The sequence below is a fragment of the Diceros bicornis genome, chromosome 5 (assembly GCF_020826845.1).
Source record: "Diceros bicornis minor isolate mBicDic1 chromosome 5, mDicBic1.mat.cur, whole genome shotgun sequence".
Taxonomy (NCBI): domain Eukaryota; kingdom Metazoa; phylum Chordata; class Mammalia; order Perissodactyla; family Rhinocerotidae; genus Diceros; species Diceros bicornis.
In genome coordinates this window covers 96,972,578-96,989,705 of record NC_080744.1, presented here as the reverse complement: position 1 = coordinate 96,989,705, position 17,128 = coordinate 96,972,578, and positions in this window count along the sequence as shown.

Sequence of the window (17,128 nt, the reverse complement as noted above, 5' to 3'; positions counted from 1 at the left end):
GCTCGTCTGCAGTCACCACTTTCAACGGCAAGGCAATATTTTGGCAGAAGACCTGAACAAGACTTTCATCAAAAAGGAATCACAAGTGGCCAGTTTAAAAAAAAAAAAAAATGAAATGGTGCTCAATTTCACTAGAATCGGGAGAACGATATTGCAAAAGTTGAAAATTCTGACAATTCTAAGTGTTGATAGGGATATGAATTAACAGAAACTCATACACTGGCAGTAGAAGTTAGTTTTTGTTTAATTAGTAAGGCACTTTGTTTATAGAACTATTAAATTGTTGTATACTCATAGGATATTATAAAGCAGTGAAATGAATTACAGGTGCAGGGAACAACATGGGTAAATTTTAAAATACAATTTTTAGTGGGAAAAACAAATCACAGAAGACCACAAAATTAGGTAACTTAAAAGAAAGAAAAATAAATAATATATTGCTTGGGACGTGTATACATGAGATAATGCTATTTTAGAAAGAAAAGAAATTGTTTATAAAAATTTAGAATTATGGTTAGTTCTAGGGAAGAGGCACAGACAAGATGTACAGAAGGAGCATATGGTTCTGGAAATATTCTCATTTTGTATGTTGTTTCATGATTTCACAGATATTCCAGTAATTACTACATTTCATAACATATGCATGTTACATATGTAACTTTGCATGTGTCACATACTTATAATAACAAAATATTTATATAACATTATAAATATAAAGTTTTACTTTATATATAGACACAAAAATATTTACATTTGTATGAGTTGGTGTGTGTGCCCATCTTTAGCAACTATCTAAAATTATTTAAAGTTAAAAGATTTCAAGAAACATATTTACCTAATCTTATAGAGATTTAGATTAAAACACTTTACATACTCCTAGGAAGATATAGTTACATAATACTACATAGATAAACGTAGAGATTTATTTTCATAAACATTTAGTCCAGAGACCTATATCTTATCCTCAAAGAGTTAGAAACAGAAAAGGAAATTGACATGTGACACTGTATAATTGTATATAGATACTGATATGTTTGCACATTCTTAGAGATAACAGATACTATACATACACAAATACAAATGTATCTACAAATATATATACTAATAAATTTACATAATCCTGAACTAGATACACAGATGCATTTGCATAATTTTAAACAAGTTCCATATTCAGACACATTTGCGTAATCCTAATATACGTATTTATACATAATCCCATACAGATATAGATGGGAGCTCTATTGACATAATACTATAGCAATAGTGACCCACAGACATTTTAATGATCCTTAAAGGAACGGAAGCTAGTACTTTAAATAATACCACAATGAGACAGGTAATTAATGCTAAACATGTAACGTTATAGGTACTAATTGACACACGTGATCTTATAAAGATATACTTACATACTCTAAACAGATACAGCTACAGATAGATCAATATTTTTGTAATACTAAGCAAACACCCATACACTCGCTAGTCATGTGTTAGTGTTCTATAGGTCAAGCTACATAATGTGGTATAGATAGATATAAAATTCATTACATAGTCTGGTACAGAATCAGAGACAGAAACATTGGGATCACCCTCTAAAGACATGGATATATTTACATAATCTTAACAAAATACCATTTTTTATAATCTATTTTGTAAACAATCAATTTGCATAATCCTTTATGAAGCTACAGGTATATTTACGTAATCTATTATGGGAGTAGACTCATGTATATATGTCTATATATTCCTGTATAGATAGATGTGCATTAACACAAGTCCATACATACAAATCTGTGAATTTCTACGCAGATATACTTACAAACTACTAGATATTAAAATATCTAGAAATGAATTTTCATAATTTTATGATGCAAAAGACAGATACATTTATATATGTACCTATGTATATGTGAATGTATATATATATGTTCCTGCACACATATAGATTTACATAGTTAAATATATACTTAAGCATGATCTTAAGCAAATGTGGAATCAAAATACTATTCTGGTATAGATTAAAAATTCAATTAATAATCTTTTATAGTCAGGAAATCTATATTCAAAAAATCCATGGAGCTACAGCAATAAAATCTTATATACAATTGTATAGAAAATGGATCATAATCTCATTCAGATCCAGATTTGGATTCAGATTTATGCCCTCAATCCTATCCAGATCCAAGTCCCCTACCTCATACAGAGGTACATCTCTAACACCATTCCCATCTACAACCACAACCAGAACCCCAACCTCAGCTCTTCCCCGACTTTATGTGTGGATCCAATCTCAACTTCATCCATCACTTGTGTACGTATACACCCAATTATACCCAGAATCTGATCATATATTATTACTCCTATACAAATCAATATCTTCCTATTCCTATATACAGAGATACATGTATGTTTGGTCTTCTATGTACAATACATAAACATACGTGTATTTAATCATATGCATACATATGCCTGTCCTTAATTACAAAAACACACACACACACACACCATATTCTGAATACAAATACGTACATATACTTAGGCCCATATATACTTAATTTACTATAACAATACTTAAGCCTATCAACTTGCTCAATCCTATATCATGGTCGTGTACATACACATAATTCTATTCATATACACGAACACACATATACAGTCTTTTGCTTGGAGGGAGTTATTGTTTGTATTATTGAATAATAATTGAATAGCATCATATATTTTCCTGCTTTGTTTTCTTACCTAAAAATACTTTGCGGATAGTTTTCCAACCAACTGGTATGCATTTAATTCATTCTTTTGATGGGCATTACATTTCTTGCTCATTTTTGCCGCAAGTAACAATGCTGTAATAAATATCTATGTGTATAGATTCTTATGCACTGCTGCTTTTGTTTCTAGAGAAAATTTTCCCAGGAGTGAATTTCTGGGTCAAAAGCTGTATGTTACTTTAATAGATGTTGTCAGATTGCTTTCCAAAAAAGATGAACAGTTTACCTTGCCACCAGCAATGTATGAAGGTACCCTTTCCCTAGGTCTCTACCAGCAGCAGTAATTGATCTTTTTATTCATTTTGACTAATCTATGAGAATGTAGTGCTATTTCATTATGTTAATTCAATGTTCATTTCTCTGACTACCAGTGAATTTGAGCAACTTTTCTTACTTTTTCAGCCATTTGGAGTTGTTGTACTGCGAATTATCGGTGTATACACTTGGTTCACTTTTATTTCGGATTATTCCACACTTTATTCTCAATTTGCAGGAGTACTTTCTATGTAATAAATAGTAACTTTACATCAGTCATATGGATTCCAATTACTTTACCTAGATCTATAATTTATTTGTTGACTGATGTAAGGTATCTTTTGCCTTATGAAAGTGCTTAATTTTTAGACATTTATGTTCATGTTTAACCCTTGGATGCCCACTCTTGATGAAGACCTCTCCACCCTTAGATTGCATTTGGAATCTCGTACATTTTCTTGGAATATTTTTATTGTTTCAACAATTTTGTTAACTCATCTGTAATTTACTTTTGAATATGGCATAAGATGGACATCCATTTTCACTTTCTTTCAGATATTTAGCCAATTATTTGTACCACCCTTCTGCCTCTTAACTGGTAGATGAGCTTTGTCATATGTTAAGTTCCCATCCGTATGCTCATTTAATGTGCATTCAGCTTCATTGCACTCTTACTCTTTTACCATATTGATCAGATCATATTGGCTTGAGGGTATGTTTTGAGATGGTGTAAGACTATTTCCCTTTGCTGTTCTTTTTCCTATAATTTTTAGCTCTCTTTACACGTTTATTTTTCCATACGAACTTTAAAATCCTTTATTCAATTTAATAAAACGTCCAGTTAGGATTCTAATTATAATTGCATTTTAAGTTACAGACTAAATTTTGGTAAAATTGACATCTTATTATTAAATCTCCCTATCTATGCTCATTTATTTAGATATATTTTTGTTTTTCAATTAATCTATAGTTTCCTTCAGCTAGATCCTCTACCTTTCTTATTAAATTTATTCCTAAGAATTTTGTACTTTGTTACCACTTTACATGGAATATTTCTCTCATTTACATTTCTAGGTGCTTATTACTAAATGAGAGACAAGCTACTTGTCTTACATTCAACCATACAACTTATACAACTTTATCATTCATTCTAATAGTGTTTGCATGCCTTGTATTTTGTAGATCTAATTATATCAGCACCAAGAGATAATTTTATCCCTTCTTTTCCAATGTTAAATGCCAATTATTTCATTTTCTGTTATTATTCCATTGGCTAAAATTTTCACAACAATGTCAAATAATAATAGTGACTATGGGCATTGTTGTCTAATTCTCAATTATATTAAAGTTGTTTTAATTTTTTACCATTTAGAAAACATTTCATATTTGTTTTGGGTAAACAGTCTTTATCATATTTAAACAATTTCTTTGATTTCTATTTAACTCAGAATTTTATTAAGGAGAATAGAGGAAACTAATAAATTTTGTCAAATGTCTTTTCAGTGTCTAATATGATGATCATAAGGGTTATCTCTTTTAAGTTACTAACGTAGCAAACAATGTGGATGCATTTCCTGATATTGAATTACCCTTGCATCCTGTAGTAAACCTCACTTAGTCATAGTGTGTCCTTCTTTTGAGAAATTGCAAAATTCTGTTTGAAAATATTTAATTCAAATTTATGCAACTATTGCCGTGAGAGTGGTCTACAGATTTCGCTTTTTGTACTATTTTTAAAAGTCAGGTTTTAGTATTGAAAGAAAGCAGGCTTGAATAAATGATTTTGGAGTTTTTCCGTGTTTGTGTATAAATTGTGATTCTTAACATTAGCTGCATATCAGCATCACGCAGCGAACTTAAAAAAAAAAATCCTAATGCCCAGGCCACGCCCTAACCCCTTCACAGAACTCTGGAGGCGAGACCCAGGCACCAGCAGTCTTTAAAGCCCCACAGGTAACTCCGATCTGCAGCCAAGCTTGAGAAGCACTGGTCTGTGCTCTGAGACAGTTTAAATAATATTGGAACAATCTGTCCAGGTAAAACCACAGTAAGATTCAGCTTGGAACCCATACAGTTGTGTGGTCTTTTACAATGGTGAATCTTTAATTGCTTTTCCAGTCTTTTATATGATATTTGATGTTTCATAGTTCTCTTAGAGTCCATGTTGCTGAATTTGTTTTGCTGAAAAACCGTCTATTTCCTCTAGGTTTTAAATTTGTTGCTGAGTTCGATACAGTATTAAAATTACCCTGTTTCTGAGTTCTTGTCTCTTTTTTAATTATTATTTTTAATTGTGATAAAATGCACATAACATAAAATCTTCCATTTCATCCATTTTTAGGTGTATAGTTCAGGGGCAGTAAGTGCATTGACATTGTTGTGAAGCATCACCACCATCCGTCTCCAGAATTCTTTTCATTTTGGAAACTGAAAGTCTATACCTATTAAGCAATGACTTCTCATTTCTCCCTTCCCCCAGCCCTCAGCAACCACCATTCTATCTCTGTCTTTATGACCTTAACTACTCTCGGTACCTCATGTAAGTGGAATCAGATAGTGTTTGTCTTTTTGTGACTGGCTTATTTTGCTCAGCATAAAGTCCTCAAGTTTCATCCCAGTTATAGCATGTATTGGAATTTCCTTCCTTTTTAAGGCAGAATAATATTCCATTTTATTATTTGTACAACATTTTGTTTATCCATTCATCCATCAATGGACACTTGGGTTGCTTCTACCTTTTGGCTATCTTGAATAAAGCTGCTTTAAACACTTATCTTTTTTTTTTCAGTTCCTTATCTCATCTATATTCTTTTCTCTTTCTTTTTCCCTTGATCCAGCTCACAACAGTCTTTTCAAGGAAAGAATCAAAATCTATTTATCGTATTCTTCTACCTTAATAGTGTCAGATTATATCTTTATTAATCGCCACTTTTAATTTTCCTTATTTGACTTTTAATTAATTTCTTGTGTCATATTTTTAGTTCTTTTGTGTTAATCCTTATAATTTAATAATAGAAATATTAAGGCAATCTCTTGCCCTTCGAGTTCAGCTATGACTACATCTCATAGGTTTCACTATGTTGAGATAGTTTATAATTTCTCTTTTAATTTTTCTTTGACTTAAGTGTCGTTTCAAAATTTATTTCTTATTAATTATCTCAAACAGTGCCAATCAATGAACACATTTCCAGAATTAGTCCTATGGTCTCATGTATGATCCTAAGTAAGGTCCTGAGTATGATCCTACCCTGTGCCCAGAGGCAGAGCAATGGAAATATCTGTCAGAGAGCACCTGTTGGAGGAGGTCCTCAAGAGGACGTGACCGCCAGTTGACCCGTCAATTGGACCCAGGCAATCAGATGCTCCTTGCCTGTCCTTGGAATGTACGTTCCCCACACTGTTCCCATACTAGGAGACACTTCAAGGATACAGCTTTGAGAGAGTAATGTGTTATTGAGGCCATCTGGACTATGTGACTGAACGGTCAAGGCCTCTGTATAAACTTTTAAGATTTGGTGGGTGAGTATGGAGATCTACTCATCTTGCAGCTGCCCAAGACAAGCCTCATATGTAAGTTCCCTTGCTTATTAAACCTTCTTCCTACCAGTCTGAAGTGGTCTGCCTCTTTCTGTGGTCTCTCCTTGCCCTCCGTGTATTTCACCCAGTTGCAAGCCAATAGCACCAGTGACTACCAAAACATTTTTACTTTTTCTGTCTGCTAGATCTGTCTAAAACGGAGAGATGTCAAAATGTCTAATTAAAATCATATTTTGATGGGGCTTTCTTTGCATTTGAAAGAGATTTTACTTTATGAATTTACTTGCTGTATTATTTGGTGCTATATTGTTTATCTGCTTTTTTGGGGAAGGGAGATTAAGACTAGTAACTTCAAAACTTGTGCTTCATCGTTATTCTATATACCCATTATCTTGTTTAATGCTTTTAGCCTAAGCTCAATATAGTTTGACGTTATTATTTCAACCTCTACTCTTTTTTTGTTTGTATTTGCCCTGGCATCTCTTTTGCACCCTTTTATTTTAAATCTTTCTTTACAACTTTGTATTAAATGTGTTTCTTAAATATGGCATATAGCTGTAATTTTAAAAATCACAATCTATATCTATTTTAATGAAAGAATTCAACAAGCTCAGATTTATTGCAATTACTGAGCTATTTGGTTTTATTCCTTCTACCTGCCTATATGTTACTCATTTTACATAAGCGTATTTTCCTTTATTCTTTTACTTATATTTGTAGGTTTGATCAAATAACTATTGATTCCAATATTTTTACGTTTTTAATTTGGAACATGTGCCATATTTTCCATTACATTATTCATTATCTTTTCCTTCTCAGCCTTTCATAATCACGTTTATGACTTTACTATTAAAACTGAAGTTTTAAACTTTTTAGAAATGATGGCACTGTATTCGTGGGTTACAGACAAAATGATATTCATAGATTATTACATGTTCAATATTTATTGAGCACCTACTATGTGCTAGATAATTCTGAGGTGCTGGAGAGACTTTAGTGGACAAGAAAGATAAAAGTTCTGCCCATGCTACTGTTTCCAACTGAATGAAGGTAGTGCCATTCACTGAGAGGGAGGGCAATGGGGAAGCTCATCAGCACACAAATGATATTTATCAAGTCCAGAACTCAATATTGGTAGTAATAGCTAATATTCATAGAGCACTGAGCTATATTCCATTATTCTACGGTTTTTTTTATGTATTAACTCAATTCATCTTCACAGCAGTTCTTTGAAGTAGGTACCATTACTATTTCTTTAGAAACTCGAGGCACAGAGAAATGTGTCTTGTGGTTGCACAGCTGTTAAGTGACAGAGTTGGGGTTCTGTTCAAGGCCCATTAGATCCAGATCCCACACCCAGACCATTGTTCACTCAGACTCTCTGGATCAGGTTGTCAAGAGAGTTTGTGAAGATAGAGGAAAGAGTTCTGCAGACAGACCTCTGGGACACAGCAACATTCAGAGTTGGGAGGAGGTGCAGGAACCAGCTATGGAGGCTGAAAAAACATGTCTATTGAGTAGAAGGAAAATCAGGAAACTAGTATCTGGGAAAGTAAGCAAAGTTAATGTTTCAAGGAGGTGAGGTATAGTCAGACATTAATGTAATATAAATGAACAAAAATCCAAGTAGAATTGATCAATAAAGTCAAAGTTTCTAAAAGAGATAAAATAGGCAAATTCTGGTAAATCTGATCTTTTAAAGCTAGAGAAAACACAAGTATGCAACATTAAAAATAAAAAGGATGGGGGCCAGCCCCGTGGCCTGGTGGTTAAGTTCAGCATGCTCTGCTTCAGCAGCCCGAGTTCAGTTCCCGGGCGCGGACCTACACCACTTGTTGCCGGCTGTGCTGTGGTGGTGACCCACATACAAAACAGAGGAAGATTGGTAATGTTAGCTCAGGGCAAATCTTCCTCAAGCAAAAAGAGGAAGATTGGCAACAGATGTTAGCTCAGGGCGAATCTTCCTCAGCAAAAATAAAAATAAAATAAAGAGGATTATATATCTACAGATACCAAGAATATTTAAATATTATATGAGAACATTACCCTCAAACTTATGAAATACATTTGAAAATATAGATAAATTTAACTAATTCCCAGGAATAGATTAATTACCAAAATCAACTCAGGAAGAACTGAAAAACTTAAATAGACCCAAATGATACAAAAAATTGAAAAGCTACTAACATATCTCTTCCAAAAGCTACCAAAAGATCTACTCAAATCATTTTACAGAAGAATTTTACTAGGTCTTCAGGGAGGAGAAAATTCTGTTTTTAAGAATTTTCTTAATTAAGAATTAATAAATACAAAAAACTTCCCACTTCATCATATGAAATCAGCTTTACCAGATATGCAAAACAGAACAAGATAGAATCAAAAACTAAAAATAAAATGAGAGACATATGTCATTTTTTGAAAATAGGTGCAAATATCACAAATAAAACATTAATTAGCATTTGAGTCCAGTCATGTATTAAAATGAATACTACTTCACAACCAAGCTTGATTTATCCCAGGAGGGCAAAGGTGTTTCAACTTCAGGAAATATATGGAAGGTTTTATGACATTAACAGATTAAAGGAGAGAAATCATACCTCCATCTCAATAGACAGTGAAGAAAAGTATTTGAACTAGTTTCTGCTTAGAAAAAAAATACCAGCAAAAAAAATCACCTTAGTAAACTAGACATAGTGGAAAACTTCAATAACCTAGTAAGCAATGTTGCAGAAAAGATGTTTTAGGTAAGTGTTAGAAATCTCCAGATCAGCAGCCTTAAACAATAAGGAAGAGGTCTCAAGGTAAAGAGCCTCCGGGCATGGTTAGTCAGGCAGCTTAAGATCATCAAGGATGCAGTTTCTTTCCACAGTTCCCTCCGCTGTCTCATGGTACCGGCATTCTCCTTGCTAGCTCACCTCACAGTCACAACATTATCTGCAAAAGTAGCAATGTGCCCTGGAAAAAAGACTATTTTCTTCTGCTGTCTATAAACAGGGAAGCTTTTCTAGAAGCCCTCCAAAAGACGTTTGTCTCATTAGCCAGAATTTCATCACAAGCTCATTCATGAACTAATCACTGGTAATGGGAGTGAGATTACAAAGAAAACAGGGCCATGTGGAGGAGTACGAGCTACCCAAACAAAATAGAAATTTTATTAAAAAGGAATAAGGATGTTAGGGAACCAGCAGTGTCTGTTAGAGATTTCTATCCAAAACCTGAAATAAATAGCATATTTGATGCATAATTAAACGATGGAAAATTAGAGGCGCCCCTCTTAAAGTGAGGAAGAAGATGATGATTATTATTATTCAGCACTGTATTAGAGATCCTAACAATTTATTCAATATTATTCAAGTGCCTACTATGCACCCGGTATGGTATCAAGTTTAAGGAATATGATAAGCAAATCTCAGAATTTGCTCTCCAGTAGAAAAGAAAGACGAAAACCAAATAAACACAAAATGACTGCAAGTTATTCTAAAGGTTGTGAGGAAACCAAACAGAAGGCTGAGACAGAGAAGAGGAGGTGCTTCTCAGAGAGATCAGGAAAGTCTTCATTGAGAGACATTTAAGCTGAGACCTAAGCACTAGAAGGATCCTTCCTTCTGCGGAAGAGTGGAGCAAATGTTGCAGGTTGGGGAAAATGCACAAGCAAAGGCCCAGAGGCCATAAAGAGTTGTGGTATTAGAATTGAAAGATTAACGTGGCTGAAACACAGCGAGCAAGTAGATATCAGAGAAATTGGCAAAGACTGAAAGGGACCAGATCACACGTGGCCTATGTGTCTTACCAGAGTTTGGATTCTAAGTGTATTAGACAGTCATTAAAAAACTAAGCAGAGGAATGACATGACACAATCTACAATTTAGGAAAGTCACTTCTGCCACTCTTTGGTGTTGGGATTGAGGGACACAGTAGACATGGGGATACCAGATGGAGGCAGTTGCAAGTCACTCAGATGAGACAGGAGGGTGGTGGTTACCGGCTGGATTGTGTCCCCTCCCCCTAGATTCACAGGTTGAAGTCCTAAACCCCAGGACCTCAGAACATGACTATATTCGGAGATAGGGTCTTTAAAGAGGTAGTTAAGTCAAAATGAGGTCATTAGGGTGAGCCCTAATTCCGTATAACTAGTATACTTACCAGAAGAGGAAATTTAGACAGAGACACACGCAGAGGGCAGAGGAAGACACAGGGAGAAGATGGCCGGGAACGAGCCAAGGAGAGAGGCCTGGAACAGATCCCTCCCTACAGCCCTCAGAGGGAAGCACCCCGCTGATACCCTGAGCTCAGACTTCTAGCCTCCAGGACTGTGAGAAAATACTTTTCTGTTGTTTAAGCCCCTAGTCTGTGGTACTTTATTATGGCAGCCCCAGGAAACGAATACAGTGCTCTAGACCAAGACTGAGACAGTAGAAATGTGGAAACAAGCCAAATCCACATACCTTTTGGATGAAGAATCGCAGACGTACTGATGGATTATCAGATGCAATCATGTAATAAAGTAAGAGGAATAAATATTGAAAAAGAAGAGACGAATGGTCATAGTTGCTGGCCACAGTTGCTGCACTAGAGCCTAATCGAGGGCTGTGAGAGAGCCGGGCTTCCGAGAACAGTTACTGTGAGGAATGGCGTTTGACTTTTTTAGCCATCTCAGTTTAATGTTTTCTATTTACCAATTAGAAGACCCAGGATCAGCAGCACAGATGCCTTTAAATACCTACGGGGCTGTCACGGGCATCAAGAATTTGACTTGCTTTATGAGGCTTCAGACGGTGAACAAGGAAAATGGTAGAAATTACAGGGTGGCTCCAAAAAAAAGTTACAACAAGGAGAATTACCCAACAAAAGAGCTTCTTTGGTAACAAGCCTCCTGTCCCTGAAAGTATTTAACCAAATGCCGAGGGACACAGCGATGCTGCTTTTTAAAGGGAGAGGGACTCTTCTCTGAAAAGGAGTTGAGACTAGATGATCTCTCAGGTCCCTTCCAGTTCTGATGCAGTGATTCCGGGAAACGCAGTGTTTTGTTATTGTAACTTGGTAGCTTATGTAATACTTTGTGGATTTTTAAATGCTGACACAGGAAAACATCTCCTGGGCGTGGCTATCTGTGCCGTGTTGGTGAATGTCATCTAAATACACCTTACTGAAGACACTCCCTAACTACCGAATCTATCAAATCTATTTTCTTGCTATGGTCATTTTCTTGCAGTTGGTTGTGTGCCAAGCACGTAGATCATCTTACTTTATTCTAGGTCAACCAATAGAGAAGCGAAATATCCTTTGAATCATTATTAACATTTATCAAATGTTCAGTTTCTTTCCAGCAACATTCCCCACATATGTTTCCATTTTCTATTTAGACTCAAATTACTCTATGGCTGTTTTGTTCCCAGATTTCATTGCAGAACAAAGTAGTCTCAAAGAGCATGTGAAATTGCTCCACACCTAGCATCCTGTAAAAGTTTGGTATGGGCTGTGGTTCATGAGCTAGTCAACATTTCTAAAATCCTTCCAGACTTGTCTCGCAGTATTTCTTGCCAGGAAATTGCTTGATCACTAGATACCTGATGTTTGTTATTAGTAAAAATAAGCTTTCTTAGAGTTGGAGTGTGTGTGTGTGTTTTCAGTTAAGGTTAGTTTTTTTTTTTCAGTTTTAAGATATTTACAAAGGATTCTTTACATTGCCCATAAAAATGCAAAATAAAGTTTTCCTCCTGACATTCTGCATAAGCTTGTAAAAGAAATGTTGCAGCCACATGAACAGCTTGCAACTCCATTCTGCAATTATGCTTTGCAATAATTCTGCAAGTCATGGGCCAAGAAAGGATTATGAGCTGATCTTCGATGCTCTGACACTTCAGCTTGGAAAAGCAGTTGCCCAAGTGCCAATTTGCAAAATCCCAACCCAGCTCAAGCCATACAGCGAGCACTTTGAAAGGGAAACAGATTTCAGTGACCATATGTGCAATTATTATTCATCCTCATGATGATGGAATAAAGAATTGTGTTGGCCTGTCTGGACCCTAATGTGCTGAAGCCAGGACAGGCTGATTCCACTTACCCCTCATGCAGAAGCTTGTCCTGCCTGCCCCAGAATCTAGATCCAGAATGACTCTAAGAAGGGAGGGGGTACTATTAGACCTTAGGCCAGGATCACAAGGTAAACTTTGTGTCACCCAGTTGGAGACACATGACCATTTACTTGGACAGTGTGGCCTTAGCTCACTTCCTTATTACTCCTTCCACCTGAAACTCTTGGCTTTCATCTGACCACATTTAATCCTGTCTCCTTAAACTTCTGCCACATTCCTCTGTGACAGAATTACATACTACCTGTGTCTCCTAGTTCTTTTCTTGAGACAAGAACCAGATGGAAAGTTCGCATTGGTTTCATACCAGGTGTTTACAATAACATGAACCAATGAACCAAATTAAGGGACTTATGGTTACTCCTGCTTACCAAATCCGGCTAAAAATCATCTCCTCTGCTTTCCTCTTTGTCTAATCTTGGGTTAAAAGACAATAAGGCACCGTAATTCTTCAGTTATCATAGCTCTTCACTCCTGATGACCCAACCATATTCCCAAATTGCCCCCAGATCTCCACAGGCATCCTCCAGTGTGTTGTATAACCACTGAAACATCTCTGATTCTGGTCCACCCACATTTCAGAATGGACACTTAACAAAGCAAATCCTGGGCAAGATCTGGCTCCAGCTGTAAGCACAGCTGTGTGGCCTTATGCAAATGGGACACTATCCAAACTCAACAAAGTTCAGAATCCCTGATTTGAAGGAAAAAATCAGGTCACACGAACCAAGAAATTCACCCTCCAACTACTTTCCACAGCAGGTAATTTCTTTTTTTGTTTTTTTTTTTTGCTTTGTTTTTGTTTCTTTTCTTCTCTTTTTTATTTTTTTTTTATTGAGGTAACATTGGTTTATGACATTATGTATATTTCAGGTGTACATCATTGTATTTCAACTTCTCTATATACACTACACATTGTGTTCACTACCAAAAGAAAGTCTAGCTGCCATCCCTCACCGTACATATGTCCCCCTTTATCCCTTTCCCTTCCGCCCCACCCCCCTTTCCCTCTGGTAACCACTAATCTTTTCTCTGTGTCCGTGTGTTTGTTTGTTGCTGTTATTGTTGTTGTTTTATCTTTCACGTACTAGTGAAATCATAGTGTTTGGCTTTCTTTATCTGACTTATTTTGCTTAACATAAGACCCTCAAGGTCCATCCATGTTGTCACAAGTGGCAAGATTTCATCTTTTTTACAGCAGAGTAGTATTCCATTGTGTATATATACCATTTCTTCTTTATCCATTCATCCATTAATGGGCACTTAAGTTGTTTCCAAGTCTTGGCTATTGTGAATAATGCTGCAATGAACATAGGGGTGCATAGATCTTTTCAAATTAGTGTTTTCATGTTCTTTAGGTAAATACCCAGAAGTTGAATAGCTGGATCATATGGTAGTTCTATTTTTAATTTTTTGAGGGGTCTCCATACTGTCTTCTATAGTGGCTGCACCAGGTTACATTCCCACCAACAGTGTACGAGGGTTTCTTTTTCTCCACATCCTCTCCAACACTTGTTATTTATTGTCTTTTTAATGATAGCCATTCTGATGGGTGTGAGGTGATATCTCATTGTGGTTTTGATTTGCATTTCCGTGGTAATTAGTGATGTTGAACATCTTTTCGTGTGCCTGTCGTCCATCTGTATATCCTCTTTGGAAAAATGACTATTCAGATCCTCTGCCCATATGTTAATCAGGTTGTTAGTTTTTTTGTTGTTGAGATGTATGAGTTTTTTGTATATTTTGGATATTAACCCCATATCAGATATATGATTTGCAAATATCTTCGCCCAATTGGTAGGTTGTCTTTTTGTTTTGTTGATGGCTTTTTTTGCTCTGCAGAAGCTTTTTAGTTCGATATAGTCCCATTTGTTTATTTTTTCTTTTATTTCCCTTGCCTGAGGAGACATATTCAAAAAGATACTATTAAGAAGGATGTCAAAGAGCGTACTGCCTATGTTTTCTTCTATGAGCTTTACGGTTTCAGGTCTTACATTCAAGTCTTTAATCCATTTTGAGTTATTTTTTGTGTAAGGTGTAAGATAATGGTCTACTTTCATTCTTTTGCATATGGCTGTCCAGTTTTCCCAAAACCACTTATTGAAGAGACTTTCCTTTCTCCACTGTGTGTTCTTGGCTCCCTTGTCAAAGATTAGCTGTCCATAGATGTGTGGGTTTATTTCTGGACTCTTGATTCTGTTCCATTGATCTGTGTGCCTGTTTTTGTGCCAGTACCATGCTGTTTTGATTACTACAGCTTTGTAGTATACTTTGACATCGGTAGGTAATTTGTTACAATTTTAGAAGCATAGATACCTGTAGCACAGCTGCCATAAATGTCTTCTCTTCCACAATATCTATTTATTTCCCGCTGACTGACATGACCTAACCACTCATTCGTTCATGCATTTGCTCAATCAGCAAACATTTACTGAGCCTCTACCACATCCCAAGCATTGTCCTAAGGAAATACAGATACTAAGATGAAAAGGAGGCAGAGGTTGCCTTGATGCACTGTCTGGCTTCCAGGAAGCTTCCAAATTAGCTAATCGTCTATTGGAATCATTTCCAATCACATTCAGTGATCTCCATGCCTCATCTGAATGAGAAGTACAGATTCCCATGGAGGAAAGTTGTGGAAGGTGCTCCTCGAGGGGCGCTGCGGCAGACTGCTGCAGGGAAGGCGCAGGAACACACGCTGGCTCCAGAGCAGGTCATTCTCCTCACAGACCTACTGTCACTTAATGAAGGTGTGGGTTTCAGAGATAATGTTCTAAAGCTTTAAAAAGGTCTTCTCAGGAGCTCTGCTACTAGACAGGAGCCCTGGCAAACAGTGGGACCGAGAGGAACGGCGCAACCTGAGAGTTGAGTCTTTTTCATATCTCAAAACACTGAGAGTAAGAAATGACAACAACGACACATGCATTCATTTTTGTTTAATATAGTTCCTTCTTTTAAATTAGAAATAAAACATTTGCATTCTATTCTATGCTTATAAAATTGAGAGAGATATTTCCGTAAAGGACAAAAATGCTATGAACACTGCAGCGCTAAGATGAATTGCTACCTAAATCTGATGTACTTACCTAACACACTTACTTCTGCCCTTTGCACGACCCCCCACTCCCTTTAGTCTCTCCCTCAATCCTTTCCCCCACCACCATGTCTTGATTTGTTTAACATAGGAATTGGCACAATATGGCCCTGGCCCTATGCCTGGTTTTGCACAGTCTGCAAGCTAAGATCAAAAAGGTTGGGTTGGGGGAGGGAGGAAAGAAGACTATTTTGTGATACGTGATAATTACGTGAAATTTAAATTGGAGTGCCATAGATAATAGTCAACAAATGGGTACAGCTGTATTCTGATAAAACTTTATTTATTGGCTGCTTTTGCGCCAGGACGGCTGAGTTGAGTAGCTGTGAAAGAGACCGTGTGGCTCTCACAGCCTAAACTGTGGACTGTCTGGCCCTTTACAGGAAAAGTTTGCTGACTCCTCATTTATCAACTTTATTTTTTTTCTTGTGTTTGATCTCACATGTTGGCTCTGTTTGTGTCTCTAGTCAGGTCTGTTTTACTTATCTGGCCACAAAATGCGTTCATTCAGCACTTTTTCTGCCTCCCTGAGCAGTGAACTTGCACATCCAGCTATACTTTCTTGCAGCCAGTTGGCTGAGCCATGGCACTGCTGGCCCAGCCCTTCCTTGCTTGCCTCACCTACCCAAGCTGTGGGCTTTTTCTTGTCTTGGTGGCTCTCACTGAATGTATGCTCCATTACTTTATCTTGGCTACACTCTTTTTCCCTCTAGAACTCTGCTGTATAGTCTTTTCATAGTCTTCTCTGCAAAAGCTTAGTGGGCTTGATCCCAGGGACCCTTGTCTCCCGTGTCCTCTTTTCTCACCTTCCAGGAGGCTCACCCAAATGGAGACACATGGCCATTTTCTTTGACAGTGTGACTTTAACTCATCTCCTCATTGGCCTTCCACCTGAAACTCTTGCCTTCAGCCAGAAATTCTAGGGGCTCCAAACATCTTTTCCTTTAAATATTTTAACACCACTAGTCAAAACAAAACTGTTTTTAGTTGGTGCAGGTTTTTTCTTACGGTAAACTATTTGGAAGTTTTTGTCACAGTAGTTCTATTAAAGCCACATGGTTAAGACACATCTATGACTAATGTTGTCAACATTCCTCCTGTCCCTCAAATTGGTTTTTGTAAACAATTTTTAATTTTCCATGGAAATGGATGAGACAGGAGGGTGCAGAGGACATGAATCAGAGCAATCTACTGATAATGCTTCCTGCACCTCATTACGCGGCTCCAGGACTGAGCAAAAGCTTCAACTCTATGCGTTACTTCCTTTTCTCCTTGTGCCTACACACTCTGTATAAACAGAGGTATTAACAAACCATGAAAGACTCAGGTGCAATTGCAGAAGTAGGAAGAGTAGGAGTGAGAGACCCTGATAATCTTTCAGGAAA